This window comes from Triturus cristatus, chromosome 4_2 (assembly GCF_964204655.1).
Source record: "Triturus cristatus chromosome 4_2, aTriCri1.1, whole genome shotgun sequence".
In the NCBI taxonomy this organism is placed as follows: domain Eukaryota; kingdom Metazoa; phylum Chordata; class Amphibia; order Caudata; family Salamandridae; genus Triturus; species Triturus cristatus.
Window position 1 is genome coordinate 521,270,270 of NC_140586.1, and position 18,394 is coordinate 521,288,663.

Consider the following 18,394-nt stretch of genomic DNA (forward strand, 5'->3'; position numbering starts at 1 on the left):
ACAGCAGGCAAGGTCTTGCACTATATTAACACTTTTCTAGATGGTGGGGAGCATCCAAAAAGTCTCAAACGTTTTATAATTGAACAAAAAGTATCAAGTCAGTTCTAAAATTATTGTCTGATTATCTTTAAGCTTGGTTCAGTCATATCTTTAATCTTCAAATATTTAAAACAAATAGTCATTTAAACACTTCAGAACAAAAAGCCAGTGATTTTAATACCCTACCCGTGTTCGCAGAGCATTCTGTTTTAAAGGCTAGTAAATCAAATGTTCAAGCTAGAGACATGTAGACTTCAACCAATCTGATTTATAGAGAAAAATCTTGTTTCACTGTGTGCAGCATTGTCATATTCTCTCATGATAAGGTTCAAGAGAAATTAAAATGTAGTACATCCTGTGATCATTAGTTAAGTTCAAAGTTAACTATAGATAAATGGTATGTGAAAAATACTCTAATTACTTGAAACCACTGATAAAGTCTTGGATGATATAGTTAAGCTCTCAGTCACCGTGGAAGTAGTGCTATGCGTTGTACATAGGGCTTTGAGTTTCTTCTGACTGCTCATATTAAATAGTGAAGTTGTGCCATCCTGCCTATTAATCTTGACCTGTTACATATGTCCTCTATTTGAGCAAATATGCATTGGGCAACCCCATGTGCAATCGATGTAGGTAGTCTCGTTGGGATGAATAACTCGAATGTGTGTCTATTAAGATTTTTTGTGTAGCACTATATACATAGATGGGATCTGTGAGTTGTATATTATTTTATGAAAATATGTGAGTGAAAGAAACATGGTAAGAAGAGATAATAAATATAGAAATGTTAGCTCAAAAATGCCTGAGTAAAGTAAAACAACAGCAGAGAGATCTTCACTTTCTTCCTGACTGTTACTAGGTTAGATAGGGCAGGTTGTAAATTCCAAAGTGATAGATCAAGGACCAGTAGTAATGGTTCCAGATTATTACAAAATTTAGCGACAATGCGAGTGCATGAGAAGGCTGAAGAATGGCCATGACCAGCCAATTCATCCCAAGATCATCAAAACCAAAAGTGATTCAATATGGTGTTACAACATTCTTTTTACTAAAAGAAAATAGTTTTAGCACCATCATTTCCTCTGTTACTTTGCTCCCAGAGGAGGCCCAGCCAGTCTGTGAGTTTTAAAAGCAATGCTAATACAATTTAACCAAAGAGTGCGTCTTTCTCTACAAGATAGGGAACTTTTTATACTGAATTATGCAAGATACAGTTAGTAGTATGCAGAACCATGATAACCCAGTGAAACAGATGCCAGATGCTGTGCTTTGTATCTGTTTCATTAGCAGATCATGACGTTTTTGGGTCTATAAAGACTGAAAGACAAGCTGAAGACAAGTTAAGGTAAGAGCCTCAGTTAGGATAATAAAGCATGCTTGAAGAGGGGATCTTCACAAGAAAGTTGTCTTCTATGGGGAAACACCTGAATAGGGTTTAGCTATAGCTATCTGTAGGATTGAAAGTCTCTTGAGGCAATGTCCACATGACGACTTACTCCCTAATATATCATGCCCACCCTTCATGTCCCCTTGCACTGTTCTTTAGATTGTCCCCTTACCTTTAGAACTCTCTGTGAAGGCAAGTGTGCTGTCTTATTTGAATCTGCATCTGGAAGATGATCTTTTGTTGCACTCGACTGAAACTCAGCCAGTCCCAGCAGGTCAAGATGTGACCTGTCCATAGAGCAGCATTTAAACAATGGCTTGGCTGTGGCCTGAGAGCAAAGCCAGAGTCACACCACCTACAGGATAGAATAGGCTGTCTCACTAGCTCCCAAGCCATATGTTATGTGTTGAGGGCACAAGCAAGCTGTTTACCTGACATCCACAAAAGGGACAGTTTTGCTTGCTACTGGTTGTCATGAAGCTGTGGCCAATCAAAAAGAAATGGACTGCACTGTGATTCGTGCTCCACGAAGGTTTGGTGAAAACATTAAACATGATTGGAAGACTGCACTAAGCCAAATGTCACAAGCACTTGGACCTCCCATCTGCTCTCTTTTCACTCCTTCCATTTCCCCATCTTTTCTCCTGCGCTCCGTATCATGCTTCTGTGTTATTTATTTATTAATTCTGCACAAGGGCCTAGCAGCTGCAAACAGCTGCTAGGCTTCTTGTTACTTTTCTGCACTAGGCTCGCATTTGTGATGCACTTTCTTTTAATATATTAATTTACCCTTCTAACATGGCCTTCCATCATCTTAGAATGGTAAATTAGAATTGCCCACCATGAATCACGGCATATGTGCATGCATGCATTACGACACATACATATTCATGAATCAAGACATACATGCATGTTGGTGGCCATCTTAGATTGGGTATTTTTTAACAGAACAAATACATCTAATTTAATAGTTTCATATACATAATAGTTTTCTTTAATAGAAAACCCATTGCAAGTTTGCAAGCCTTGTGTGTACATACATAATGATGCAGGAGTGCGATTGACAAAAAGCATTTGGAAAGCCAATAGTTACATCTTTAAAAGACCTATTGGTTTTGCCAGTGTTGGTTTTTACTAGCAAGAAGCAGCCATCCTTACACAAATTTCACCCACATTTACTAACAACCTATCAGGGAGAAGGGACTAATAAAGTAATGAAGCACCCCTGAATAATATACTATTACTGGTTTGTTATAGTGCAGCCACAACACAGGTTTTTATGCTCCACCACTCACATTATATGCAGATGTCCACAGTGGCTTCCGAAAAGAAGTCAAAGAGAAATGGGCTTGATGTATTCAACAAACACATTTTCTGGATAAATCAAATACTTTATTTATACACTCTGGCGTCGGAGTTTAAATCCAAGGTTAATGTGTAATTACTCATGGAAACACAGTAGAGCACAATAAAAAATAAAAGCACAGTTAAAAACGCAAAGAGAGAGAACATTGAAATATATACACTTGAGCTCAAAAAGGCTTTTACAGCAATGGACAATTATAAATCATTCCTATTAGATGCTTAAAGTGCCTATTATAGTTATTAGAGTGCAAGTGGACTTGTCAGAGTGCAGAGGGATGTTACACTCTGAAATTCAAAGTGCAGAACTGCATTTTAAGATCAGGTAGTAGAAACAGCTATCTTTTTATGAACGGGTCCCCTGCAGATTTTAGTTTCACCTTCTTTCACTTTTTGCCTGTAGTCAGTTGGTGGCCTGATATGTTTTTTTAGCAGTGACTTCTTGATGAACCACTATAACAAGGCCATGTGGAAACATATTTCCCTCCAGCAACAACTGGAGTTCGTTCATTTATCAATTCCTTATGTTCGGTTTCAGATTCTTGAGCTAAAGAAATAACATTCAGCCGCACCTGTTGGCAATTAAATAGTTAATGAGACATCAATCAATAAAGACAGCTTGTAATGAAGATTAGACATGCTCTCGCACCATTTGTTTCATAGTCGTCATGTTTTTTAAGTGGTGATTAAAACATAAGACTATATATAATATTAGCTGTCGTGGCGTCTGTGTCCCTCATTTGAGTGGGGTGCAAACTAGCTTTCAATTCAGATACTATTTAAGAAAACATGAGGTGTAGAGCGCCTGCAATGAGTGATTTGTCTACATTAGTGGACCTATTAGCTGTGCATAGTATGTTGAGCGCTAATCAATTTTAATTACTTTAATGCTTAAAGAGAGAAAATGTTGTTGTTCAATGGCTGTGGGTGATAAAACAATTCTTACATTCACACATGCATACAAAGGCTTTCCAGTATCCACACACTGGACCTGATTCACAAAGTTTTTAATGAGCAAATGTGATCTGATCTCTACTTACATTTAACGAAGGCCTGCGTTTCCAGAAGTAAGTCGTACAGACATAATAAGCATTGGCAAAACCAATAGATGTAGAGTATGCTGTTATGTATTAGGGAGGAAATGCAACTCGTCAACAATAACGTTGTACAAAACCCATGACAACTCAAAACAAGCACTGACAAAGCTGAAATACAGGAAGCCAACCCTAGATATAGGTGAAAAGGAAAGCTATTTTTTGTTTCAAAAAACACAATTTGCCATAGTAATCCCTGCAACTAATGAGAACTACTTCGTGGATGTGCTCCTTGTGAAAGAACAGAAAGGCAATCAGTCATGGTGTAGTTAGCCAATTACTGAAGTGGACTGACCTATTGCCCATAATTTATGCTGTAGCTGGAGAAACTTAATGACTCAACAGACAAATGTATGAAAAGGTCTGCCTGAATGCCTCTAGGTATTTTGGGGCAGACTTACAAGCCCTTGCGACACTTTTGTGCTGCCATTGTGTCAATTTTTGTGATGCAGCAGTGGCATAAACAATGTCCCACGTTGCGGCCAATTCACAATGTGACACATCTAGGGAGATGCGTCACTTGTAAAGCCCTGCTCCACATAATACCTGCATCAGGTATAATGTATGCTGGGAGGGCGTTCCCACGCAAAATGCCATGTAGAACTGATGCAGTGAAATTTACAACATTTCACTACGTCACTCTATGCCTTCACTACGTCAAAATCCCTACGCCTACTCAGACCAGGCATAAGGAATGATGCAAGGCTTTTTAAATGGGACTCACCTATCTGTTGTGGTGCATTGCTGGAGTTGATTCACTTTCATGAGCAACTTCATCAATTGTTTACTTTTAGGTCAACAGATGCGTCAGAATTTTTGATGCATCATCAATCCTTGCGCCATGGTGTGCCGTATTGTAAATACGGGGCATCCATGGTGGCACAAGCGTTTCGTATGGAGGCGCAGGGAAACTGACGCATTTGTACAGATGCGTCCGTTTCTTGTAAATCTGCCCCTTTATGGATAAACGTATATTGAAATAAGCAAGTCTTGGGTAACACTAGATCTAAACAAGAACTGGCAAAGCCATAGGTCTGGCCTTGGTAGGCTGGTAATATGATTATTTTCTTTTAATATGCCACAAAAAGAAAACATGTGGGCTCCTCTATGTGACCAACATATGCTGCAATAAAGCATTTAAATAAAACAAATTCTATGTTAAAGCATTCGTTTTGCCAAGTATTTAATTAATTGTAAAGAAGACAAAAATAAATCACCAGCTAACCAAGCCTTCAAAGCAGCTATGATGTTACAATGTCACTTCAACACTTTATAAGTTTGAAAAGGGAACAGAAAATAAATCCCTATCTAACTAGGCACCTGATTTGCATACAAAAAAAACAGCCACTGATTAAAATTTGCACAAAAAATATTTAACGTGTAAAAGCAAATGTGGAAACAGGCTGATCACTGAAAAGAAAGGAAATATTTTGGGTGAATGTGAACAACGTGCTCAGGCTTTGCGAAGTCACTTCAAGTGAAGGAAGCCAATGGGTGAAGTGGGCTGATGCACTGTCCCAAGCTTTGGTGGGTGGAAGGAAAGAAGCAAAATGTGAATGACAATTAACAAACCAATGGATGCAGGCCGCTCACAAAATCATCTATCTGTTTTTCTATCCACCAATCTATCCGTATATATGTATATATTTTTTTTACTGAATTACTAGGGCTTTTTAACGTAAAGCAACATTTTATTACTATATGCAAAACCAACTAAGGCTATGCGTGGCGGGGAGTTGGACACAGAGGCCAAACCCCCCAAAGGCAGCCAACCCAATTCTGCGCAAGGTCATTGACCGTATGCAACAGAGGGTTGGCCACAGGTCCTGGGTTGTGGCCAACCCCCAAAAGGCAGCCAACCTAATGCTACGCACTGCAGTTTGTGGTGCGTAATGACCTGGCCAGTGATCAAGCCATGTGGGCAGCCAACCCCCCCTGCAGGCTGCCAACCCTATGCCACCCACAGTCTTGGGCAAAACGGTATAGAGTTGGCCTATGGGCCTCGGGGACCATATCTCCTGAGGCCAAAAAATAGATATTAAAGAGAGGGTAGCATGTAGACCCCCTCACAGTGTCTTACTAGGCACCAGGGACCCCATCCCCCAGCTGAATTCTATGGGGAGGGCCAGAGCCAATTAAAAAAGGGGGGGGGCATGCAGACCCCCGGTCTGAACCTTCTAGAACACCAGGAACCCCATCCATTGGGACCCTATCCACCAGGTTCAAAGCCAATTAAAAGGGGGAAGGAGCATGCAGCCCCCCTCCCCAGGCCTTCTTGTGCCCAGGCAAATTTAATTAAAAAGGTGAGTGTGTCCCCGCTTCTTGAGACAAATTAGGCCCCAGATACCTCATCCCGGGGCCAAACAAAAAAAAAGGGGGAGTGGTGGTGTGCCCCCTCCCTAAGCCTGTTTTGGACTCAGAGACCCCATCACAGCCATAGGTGGCCCAAATGGCTAAACGTACTTACAACAAATTTGTCAGAAAACTAGAAAACTAGCTCTTGGGCCAGAAAAAGTGATTTTTGTGCTTTGGTATAAATCTGTTAAAGAGTTTTTGAGCAAATAAGGCTCCAAATAATTATATATTTTATGCACGGAGGATCCATGTTCCCACATATCTCATAGTGAGAGCTGATTGAATTCCATCATCATGTGATCAAGGATGTGGTGGAAGCCACCTTAGGACTCGAGAATCAGTCCTCAGTTCCACAAATCAAGTAAAAAAAATGGCATAAGATAGAAGGGTAGGGTTACCCTCACCCCATTGGACTTCGCTGTGGGGTTCCAGTGGGACCCCGCTTTGGGCCAATAATGTTTTGTTTGTTAAACTTTTCTGTAAATTCACAAATTATTGCACTGGTATAAAAAAAAAATGGGGTGCTGGGAAGGTGCAAAATATTTCTTTTGGGGAGGGTTACTCCCCAATCCACGGGACTGTGTTGTAAAATAAGGGGAAGGGCTGGGCGGATCTTCTCCCTGAGCAATGATAGGTCCTGGGACCACATCCCCTGGGACCAAATCCCATTAATAAGGGGAAGGGGCTGCAGCCCCATTCCCAAGCCTTAATAGGCCCAGTGTACCCTATTGCCCGGGGCCTGAAGCCATAGAAATGGGGAGAGGGTGGTGCACTCCCCCTCTCTGTGCCTTAATTGGCACTGTGGGCCCAATCCTCCAGGACCATACTGAACTTCAAAGGGAGGGAGCCATGCAGCCCCCCTCCTCAAGCATGTAAAGGCCTAGGGAACCACATCCCCAGGGCTGTCTCAGTTACTGTGTTCCAGGGAGACAACCCCCAGGACACAAGAGTTTCCCTGCTCTCGCTAACTCTGGCAGGGACTGCGATCTGCTCTTACTCAGTGGTAGCTTTTAAAATGCTCTTGTAAGTGGGAACATAATTTTGTTTCCCTGCTCATGCTCTTGCAGGCAGGTAAACACACATTGCTCCCTTCTGGCAGGAGCAAGCAAAAGCATCCGCGCCTGCCAGGTGGGAGCAATGCCAACTTCCACAGCATCTAGGATGGGTGCATGCAGGGAGTTGATTGGGGACACCTGGGCCCTGGGGCTCCCCCCACAGTCCCCATTTTGGTGTTTGAAGAAACACAGGTCCCAGGGGTGTGGCCCCAGGGACTGCCTATAGGCTGAGAGCTGCACTGCCCCTCACCTTTAATTAGAGTGCTACCCTGGAGGATGGGGTCCCCGCGGCCTATTAAAGCTCGGGGAGGGAAGTTGCACAACCACTCCTCCCATTTTGAATCAAATTCGGCCCCAAGAAATTGGGTCCCTGGGTCTACTATTGGCTCTGGGAGGGAGGCCGTTCACCCCTCTCCTTAAAGGCTCAGGATGATAGGGTCCCTGAGCCACTATTAGTTTAAGAAAGGGTGACCAAACACAACTAACCTTAATTAAAAAAGACCTGAGGGTTGTGGGCCTCAGGGCCCAAAGTAGCTCGAAGAGGGGGGCCATGCACCCCTCTCTCCTTCAAAACAAAATGGAAAGGCCCTGGTTATAAGATCCTCGGGCCCGAACTAGCTTAGGGAGGGGGGCTGCACCAATGGGTTGGATGTCCTGTGAGCCTACCCTCCACTTTTGGCTGTGCGCAGCGGTGGTGGCTTTACGTATTGTAATGAAATATTACTTTACGTTAAAAAATACCTAGAAATTCACTAAAAAAACAAAGGTTAAAGTACTATTATAGGCAGGTGAAAATTTCAGGGACAAAGTTTTAAACCATTGAAAATTCTCCTGTTGAACTTATATCAAGTAACTATAACTTATGTTCTAAGGTAACTATAACTTGGGCCACCATGCACTACTAATTGCCCGACATATTACATCACTCATGACATCTTCTATAACATCATTGATAATATCACTGCAACATTTGCAATTACATCGATGATGACAAAACTGTGGCTGGAGCGTGAGTTATACATGCATTAGGGCACAAGTTATAGTTACTTGAGATAACTGTAAGTGGTGAATTCCAGTGTTTTTTCTAGTTTTTAACGTTGCGTTATCACTGAAATTTTCACCTAAGTGTAATGATATAATGTCACTTTGTTCTTTCCGAGAACAAGGGTGCTTGCTGGTAAACATAATTTTGCACTAAAGTACATATTATAGCTGCCACGCATTCTGTGTTTGCCTGAATTGTGGAGTTGCCAGAGAAAGGATGTCACCTCTCGCGTTTCCCTTTCTCTCTCCAGACACCAAATAGCCATGGCAGTCCTTTGACTGGTGCGTTCAACGAGCGAATTATGCCCCCTCCATTTAATACTTTCAAAAAGGCTCCATTTTTCCGGGGGCCCCCGACTCGGCAGGGTGGGCTCTTTAAAGCTGGAACAGAGAATCCTGTTGATTAAAGATGAAGAACACAGAGAGCTCACAATCCGACTTACTGACAGGCTGGCAATTTTACTTGTCTCCTTTTGCATGGCAGCATCACACCAACTCCTTAAATCCCTATGCGTTTCGCCATCAAGCCTTGCTCACAGGTGGGTATGATTCTTAAAATTCAAGTGGTCATATGACCAGCAGTTCCAATTACCGGCCCCAGAATGCACCTTTATTCAGGACACAAGAGGGTCTCTTCGCCCTACCAACAGTGTGCCAAGAAGCGCGTTTGCAGAGGGGTGTAAAAAGGGGCATGGCCTCAGACCACCTCGCTGCAACGCAGCTCAGTGGTGCATATTGGAGGAACCTGGTGGGCTAGTTAGCCCCCAGGGACCCTCAGTATTCAAGGGGAACTAATTCCCCATCTAACAACGCACAAGGGGGCGCGTTGGCAGAGTGGTGGAGAAAGGGGGGGTGGCCTCCGGCGAGATGCTGGCTTTTTTCTTTTATTTTTTTTTAACAAGGGGGACTGTGTGGCCCCCTTTTTTTTTACTTTGTTGGGTCCCTGGGGACCCCATCCCCCAGGGCCTGACCCTTATTTAAAAAAAAAAGATAAGGGGGCCGCGTGGCCCCCCTTCCGAGGCCAATTTCGGCCCTGGGGACCCCATCGCCCAGGGCATGGCCAGACTTTCTTTTTTTTTAAATGTATTTATTTATTTAAATGAATTTATTTATATGGAGGAGGGACACGTGGCCCCCCTCCTCAGGCCAATTATGGCCCAGGGGACCCCACCCTCCGGGGCCGGCCTTTCCTTGTATTTTTTATTTTTATTTTATTTTTTATTGGAGGGGGACCCCAATCCCCGGGGCCTGCCTCTGTTATTGGGACTGTGGGGGGAGCCCCAATGCCCCCACGGTCCCACTGGCTCCCCGCCTCCTGCGGGAGTCGGCATTTCTTTTGAGCACAGCGAGCTGCTGACATGCAGCTCCCCTTTGCTCAAAAGCAATTCTGCTTTGCTTCATTAAGGCGAGAGCAGGTTTTCCTGCTCTCGCTTCAATAAAGCAAAGTGGAGTTTGCTATGGCAGGGCCATAACAAAGAGCAGTGTCCCGAGGTGAGCACCCCGGGACACTGCAGGAGCTGGCCCTGGGGGTGGCGGTTCCCAGGGCCATCGAGGGCTCCTGGAGGGGGGCCACGCAGCCCCCCTCCCTTCATTTTAAAAGCCCCGGGGGAGGTGGTGGTCCCCGGGGCTTGGGGGTCCGTAACGGACCACCAATTTCCATATTTAGTGCCCCAGGGGGGTGGTGGTCCCCAGGGCGTGTGGGGGGCTCTTTCCCCCACATACAAATTATTACATAAATCAGAGCCCCGGGGATGTGGCGGTCCCCGGGGCAGCATAGGAGGGATTGGGACCCCCCCACGCATTTTGTTTTTCAAGCCCCAGGGAGGTGGCGGTCCCCGGGGCTGCGTAGGGCCGCTGTGCCCCTCGCATACATTCTTAATAGCCATGGGGAGGTGGCAGTCTGTGGGAATGAGGGGGCCCTGTGGGCCCCTGCAAATTATTTGCTGAATGCCCCCGGGACCTGGTCCTCCCAGGGTCTTAACAAGAAAGAACACTGGAGCCCGTGCGTCGTTTTATTTTTATTTTCACTGCTGGATTCGCGTCCCCAGCGTGAATTTGGACAAATTCTTTTTTCTTAAATGCTTTTTTTTGGCCTGGGGTCCTTGTGGGACCCCCTGAGCAGGCCTAGGGGGTCAGAGTGTTCTACCCTGCCCCCTTTTCTTCCTTTTTCACTTTGTTTCACCCTTTTTCTTGTGACTCGGTTACCGAGTCACAAAATGGCTGCCAACACTTCCTGGTTTGGAGTGTTGGCATACACACAACAAGGAGCTACAGAGGGAAGAAAAGGACCAGGTCGCCCTCCACTCAATTATCAATATAAATACAAAATAGACCTGGTCTATGAAGGTGCCTCTCTTCAGGCCGAAAAATATATCTATGTAAGTTGTGAAAATAGTGAAATAATCACATCCCACGATGCGACCATGCGAACCTAAAATTGAAGAAAGTTGCACTTTTCTCGATACCAACTTTATTATTCCCTGTGCACTTTATTCAAATTAAAATTAGGTTGCCTATCATGCATACCGTATAACGGTATGCATGATAGGCAACCTAATTTTAATTTGTATAAAGTCAATTTTAGATTCACATGGTCGCATCGTGGGATTATTTCACTATTTTCACAACACTAATTTCTTTTTGCTTGTTTTGGACACTATATTTTATTTTAGAAAGTAAGATGACTGCCAATGATGATAAAAGTGGGCACAGCTGGTGAGTACCTACCAGCGAGCTCAATTGGTGGTGCGCACGTGAGGGGTCATCTGGCTTTTTCACAATTTTTTTGATAGTGATGCTTAATTTTTTTGCACCTTCCACATCATTCCTCCTGTATGTTGGTCATGGGTGATAGAAAGTGGGAACTTCCAATTGTAAAAAACGTCTTTGTTTCTTAAAATTGAAGGTAAAAAAGCTGGAGGTTACTACCTCATAATGGTAAAGAGAGGCGTATATGGGAATAAAAAATTGTGAATCCCGACCTCAGCTTATATAGATATATTTTTTGGCCTGAAGAGAGGCACCTTCATAGACCAGGTCTATTTTGTATTTATATTGAAGTGTTGGCAGCCAATCAAAGTGAAGCTCGCTTGCTTTCAGTAAATTAAGCGCCCACAGGTGTGCCTTCTTTAAGTAGAGTTCATTTTCAACAATGCATGCTGGGCCATGTAGTTATTTAGCTCATTTTATACCCACCAGTGGGTTTGGTTCCTGCATGTTACTTCGGGACATATTTAAAGCCCCCCAGTGGGCTCCTGGATGAAACTCTGTACTGTAAAATCTTTAACCTGCTCGCGCCACATCAAAGAGGCACCCTACCTCTCTGGCGGTCCTGTTGATGATTTTCAGGCAGGGCGATCCCTCCACAGCGGCTCCATTAGGGTGAAGCAACCTCTATTTAATTTTGGAACAAAACGATTTTTCAAATTTTCTTTAAGAAAGGTTTTTGACTTACATAGTGTTAGACTTGGCTGGCTTAGTGTTTCTGCGTATTTTTCTCACTGCTGATCAGTGGTAAAGTGCAAGTGCTCCTGTGGTAAAATATGTTGTGGATTGGTGTTTCCATGATTGACCTGTTTGATTTATGTGTCAGTCCCTAGTACAGTGCACTGCGTGTGCCAGGGCCTGTATATCAAATGCTGCTGGTGGGCTACAGCACTGGATTGTGCCACCCTTCCAAACAGCCCATAAATGTAACTCCGGCCTGCCATAGCAGAGCCTGTGTGTGGTCTGGTACTGCCACGCCGACTTGGCAAGTGCACCCACTTACCAGGCCCCAACCTTCCCTTTTCTTACATATCAGTCACCCTTAATGTAGGCCCAAGGTACCCCTGTGGGCAGGGTGCAGTGTATGAGAAAGGTAGGACATGCCCTGGTGTGTGTGGCATGTCCTGATAGTGAATTACTACCAATTTAGTTTTTCACTATTGCAAGGCTACCTGTTCCCCATAGGACATATTGGGGAGTTTGTTTAAAACATCTTATAAACATAACTGACCCTGGGAACTAGGTAGGAAAATAAAGTTTAGTATGCCTGAACTCAGAATCTAAAGATGCATCTTTTAGTGAAGGTGATTTTTACATTCTGTGTTTGAAAATACCACTTTTGGAAAGTAGGTCTTTCTTGCCTAACCATCCAGTATGCCTCTGCTGGGTTTGTGGATTGACTGTCTGGGTTTTGGGTGATAGGGACTGGGGAGCAGGAGTGACTCCGGATAGTCTAGGTGGGTCAGGAAAGAGCTGAATAGACCGGGGCTGCATTTAGAGTAGGGGGAGGAGATTTCCTTGCACCTGAATCGGCCTGGTCTGCTTCTGGCAATGCCGTCTCCACCTCCTACCAGGAAGCCACACCAGAGAAGGCAGAACTGGTTTTGGCTGGGCACAGACACTCTTTGCCTAAGAGATCAAAGGATTTTGGGATATAAATATTGGGGCCCAGACCCCTGAACTTTAGAACTGTTTTGGACCAAGAAGACTGCCAAGAAGAAGAGATGGAGAAGCTGTGAGGAGGAACTACCACATTGCTGTGTGCTTTGCTCTGTTGGCCTGCAGTGGCTGCTTCTGTCTTGGGCAGTGAAAGGACTGGACTGAACTTTCTGCAATCTACTTTTGTATGTTTCTCCGAGGGGTTGAGGTAGAGCTTTCCCCCTCATCAAGACGTTTCAGGCACAGCAAAGACTTCAAGCTCTTCTGCCCCAGCACTGGGAACTGTGTGTTTAGTGCTGCAACAGAAGAAAAAGCAACCCGGCGCCATCTACGATGCCGCTTCCGACTCTGTGTCCTGAAGGCACTGCAGAGGGCACCGCCGCAATGCTGCACCGTGACCTTGGTCTCACCGATGCCACCTGCTGACGCTGCCACCGTGCCGCTGCTTGCACCGCGACCTGTGAGCCGCACACTCCGCACCGCCTCGCTTCACGACGATGCCTTGGTATCCCCGATGGTGCTGCTCCAAGCCAAAATCTATGCCGCTGCTTGCACCGTGGTTCGGGGGCACCGCTTGTAAAGTTATACGACGCACCACCCTCATCCTGCACCGCAGTCTTGGCCTACTGACGCCGGCGCCATCGACTCCAGTTCATCAGACTACAATGCTTCAGCAACGACGCTGCTTGCACCGGGACCTGCCAGCACCGCGACAAGCACCGCATTCACTTTGCACCGCAACCCTGGTCTCACCGACTATGCCATGTGACACCATCTCTGAGCTGCTGCTCGCACTGCGACCTGAGGGCACTGCACGCCGCACCGCTGCACTTCGCACCACAGCACCCGACACCTGCCGATGCCAATGCTCCTGATTTTCAACAGAGAGGAGTTCGTTCTGCAACGCGTGTGACTTTGAGGGCCAAGACAACTCCTGCACTGACCTCCGGAACCAACGCCTGCAGACGCCGTGCTTTTGGAAGCTCAACGAGAGGTCGTCGACGCCCTGCATTTCTAAAAGGTACTATTTGTGGGACTTCCCGACACCATAGCTGGCCCGCAACACCGCGGTCAGCCAGAACTGTTTGGATTCCTTTGTTCACAACGCCGTGATAGCCCCAGACAGAGCTATCGACATCAAGGAACTGTTTTTCAAGCATATTTTGATAACTGAATATTTTTAAGTACTGTATCTGGATTTTTATCATTTTTGGTTTTGTCTTAAGTATATAAAAATATTGGATATTTTTCTAAACTGGTGTGGTGTCCTTTTGTAGTCCTTACACTGTATTTCTGTTGGTTATGTGCAAATGCTTTACACACTGCCTCTAAGATAAGCTTGACTTCTCATGCCAAGCTACCAAGGGGGTGAGCAGGGGTTATTTTAGGAGTGTAACTCCCTTATCCTGACTAGGAAGAAGGGTCCCTATTTGGACAAAGTTGCAAACCCTTGCCAACTAGAGACCCCCATTTCTAACCCAAAGTCTTTTTTCTTTGTGACTGATGAGTTGCCATTTTTTTGTTTATGACCAAAGTCTTTTTCCCATGTTTAATTTTCTCTCCACTCTCTGTATGCCATAAATACAATGCCTCAATGTGTGTTCCCTAGCTTTGACAAAGACCTCCTGGTCGAAATGCGTCAGCTACCCCAATAAACTTTCTTTGACTTACCTGGAGTGCGGGCACTTTTCTTGTGACGTGTCACGGCTGCATTAGCAAGGACCTTCAAGCATATATCTATATATAAACAAACACTTCTCTACCTTTTTTAAAGAAAGCCTGCACTCAGCATACGTAATCATTTATTTATTAAATACAACGAGCAGCAGAGAGTCCAGGGATAAATATATCAAGCATCACTTTTCATTACAGCATGTTAGCTTCTCTGGTTTTCAAAGACGCGTTTCGGCTGATCAGACAGCCTTTCTCAATTTGACTAGTCGTCATTGTTCTCACTCATTAAATACTCTTCATATCAGTCAAAATAAAAAACATACTTAGCATGCAACAGTTCCTTTAAACAGTAATTAATTAACTTTTAGAGTCTTTTTGTGCTCCTTTTTTGATTTTTGCACTTTAATAATGCAGCGCAAGGGCAATTACTCAATTCCTTTTGTAATCATTTCTGTGGCAAATCAATTATTTTATTATTTTCACTTCGTACTGCAAGCGATACATCACCAGAACCTCTTTCGTCCAAAATTAACTCCTCGCTGCTTGGTACACCAAAATGTCTGGTACTTGTCCTCACGGCAGGTCAATACCCCCCCCCTGTTGCCCAGCTGCTGGCATTGGTTTAATCTCCAAGATAAGGAAAGAGGGCTTCCCACAGCTTTTCAGGCCCCTGCCAAGAGAGTCCTTTGACCCTCAGCATCGAAACAATAACTGCTGCTCCAGCTGCTCCAGCCTCTAATTCGTCACTAAAGTTTCTCCCATGCTTGGGGACTAGCCAATAATTGCTGCGCAATAAACAGGAGAGTGTTCAGTTGCCCGGCTAGCATCCTGAATGCAGGTGGTGCACAGCAAAGGCTTTACTGTTGGCACCTCGTTAAACATCAAAACAAACACTTCTCTCACTTTTTGAAAGAAAGCCGGCACTCAGGACAGAACATTTTGTGAGGATTTGTCAAACGGAGACAAAATTATTGACAAAACAAAAAAAACATTTCCTACAGAAACTAGGTCCTAAATATAACTACCTACTGGTGACCACCAGTAGGTTTATAAATATATATATATATATATATATATATATATATATATATATATATATATATATGTAGAAAGAATCCCGACACTGTCAGCTCCACTCCTCTCGGGGTCGGTGCGAGTTCCCGGGTTCGGGTCCCGGTAAATATTGATGAAGATTCCACCGCAATTGATCAAAGGAACACTCGCACTCCAAGGTCCAGTATTTCAATAAAGTTTTATTAGCCAATAAAACTTTATTGAAATACTGGACCTTGGAGTGCGAGTGTTCCTTTGATCAATTGCGGTGGAATCTTCATCAATATATATATATATATATATATATCCACCACATTACATCACAAAGAAGCCTAAACACACTCACGAGTAGGTAAAAGAATAATCTTTTATTTTCTCTTTACAGAGACCAGTAAAACCCTACGAGTTTCATTCTAAATTAGACCTTGGTCACGGGTAAATGTAAACCCAACCAGGACAGTTGTTTAAAGTGAAAAAGTGCTGACATCATTTCCTTTTTGATGCACCCATGGAATTTTTGTCAATGTAGTTGTTAGAAGGTGGTTCTGACACTATGAGCCGCCCGGATTTTTCGCTTTTTGAGCACCTCATTGTTGAGCTTTAACGGTGGGAGAGCCACAAAAGTTGGGGCTCACCCACAGTGAACTCAGGATGGAAGAGACATGCCAGGGAAAGTCAGTGTGTTTCACTGTGTTTTCACTTCCTTATTCCCCTATGGGAATGTGGAGCCAGGGGCTAGATTAACTTCAATTAGGCCTACAGATTCCAGACACGCACTTAAGTCCACTGTAGCAAATGTGAAAAGAAGTATTCTGCAGAGTCCAAAGTCATATTTGTGCTGCTTGTGGGTCATCCAGAACTGTCATATTTCTCTGAGTCAGCCATGACCAGACCCAGGCTGAGGGCTGACCTCAGCTGAATGGATTTATAACCTTTCTTCCACAAGCGAGGGCCTCCTCTCCAAGAAGAGAAGATGGGTGGGGCTACAGGCCAATCCATCAACCGCTGTCGCTGGGTGCCAGGCACCAGGCTGCACCAAGGAGGGAAGGCAGCTTGGGGGGAAGGTGCTTCCGAGACATGTGGCAGAAACCCTGGATGACGCCATTTTGAACAAGCTCAGAGGCTGGACAAGAAGGAGGCATCAGGGTCAGGGACGTGAAGTGTCGTTGTTTGATAGGACCAACGGAGGCTTCCTGCCAGCCCGCTACTCAACTTTTAAAAAGTGCTTGCACAGGAAGAGAAGGTCTCTCTGGGGTGTGGTCTGCTGAGGGTGAAGGTGCTGGAGCCTGGCGCAATGGGCAGTTGGAAGAAGAGACCCCCTGACTGCCCCCAGGACCCTATCAGCACCAGAAGAAGAGCCCAGGACTGGTGCACAGAAGCAGGGGCCTCTGCGCAGGGAGAGAGGCCCAGAAGGCGAGCCTGGCGAAAGGCTGGCTGCCTGACTCCACAGTGACGACCGCGTACTGACGAGGCGCGCTTTTACCAAACAATCAACGGAACCCCAGTTGACCGCTTAACTTTACAATTGAACATTGGCTGTAATCGTCCCTTGAAGCCTCTGGTGGTTCACTTTTGGACATTTACTGTCAAGGTTGATTATATTCATTCTATTGGACTCCAAGTATGAACCATGAATTTGCAAATCGCCTATAACTGATAGGTTGCCCAGGCCAAGTCCTGATGAAGATCCGCAAGACCGAGGCTGTTTAATTTCCCTTATGGTCGCAAGTCGGATCGAAACGTCGACGCCCCCTTTGAATTCAGTCTGTACCCGAAATATCCTCTTCCATGTGCTGAATCAGAATTGATTTCTGTGTTTGAACATAAAGTCAAAGATTATATGAATGACATTGGGACAGACCAGCTAAGACGGTGACTTGCAACCGCGCTTCCTTGCCCTGACATATTAAATTCTAGATAATATGTTGAAGTATTCTTTCCTCTGATTTCCTTACACTTGAGCACCCTCTCCTTTTCACCGCACATTCTCTTCTGGTGCAACCTCCTTTTGATTAATTCATTTGATTAAATATAACATGGATGGCTTTTTTCCAATATATCATTGAATAAACACATGATGAATTCCTTTCCAGGTCGTTTTTCTTCCTTTTTGCTGTATTAATTCATTTAATGTTATGGTTAACTGAATCATAAAATACCAAGTAATTTGATTAATTCATTCAAAATATAGGTCCAGGACCACTGTTTTTTGTAATATACATTACCCAGGTCCTTGACCAGATTGGGTTACCCCGTCTTTTGTAAAGATGACCAGACCCAGGCTGAGGGCTGACCTCAGCTGAATGGATTTATAACCTTTCTTCCACAAGCGAGGGCCTCCTCTCCAAGAAGAGAAGATGGGTGGGGCTACAGGCCAATCCATCAACCGCTGTCGCTGGGTGCCAGGCACCAGGCTGCACCAAGGAGGGAAGGCAGCTTGGGGGGAAGGTGCTTCCGAGACATGTGGCAGAAACCCTGGATGACGCCATTTTGAACAAGCTCAGAGGCTGGACAAGAAGGAGGCATCAGGGTCAGGGACGTGAAGTGTCGTTGTTTGATAGGACCAACAGAGCTTCCTGCCAGCCCGCTACTCAACTTTTAAAAAGTGCTTGCACAGGAAGAGAAGGTCTCTCTGGGGTGTGGTCTGCTGAGGGTGAAGGTGCTGGAGCCTGGCGCAATGGGCAGTTGGAAGAAGAGACCCCCTGACTGCCCCCAGGACCCTATCAGCACCAGAAGAAGAGCCCAGGACTGGTGCACAGAAGCAGGGGCCTCTGCGCAGGGAGAGAGGCCCAGAAGGCGAGCCTGGCGAAAGGCTGGCGCAGGGAGCCAGTGAAGACAGCACACTGCTGAATCTACCCTCTCAGAGACCCAGAGGGCAGAGGAGAGTGTTCCCAGTGGCTGGGGCT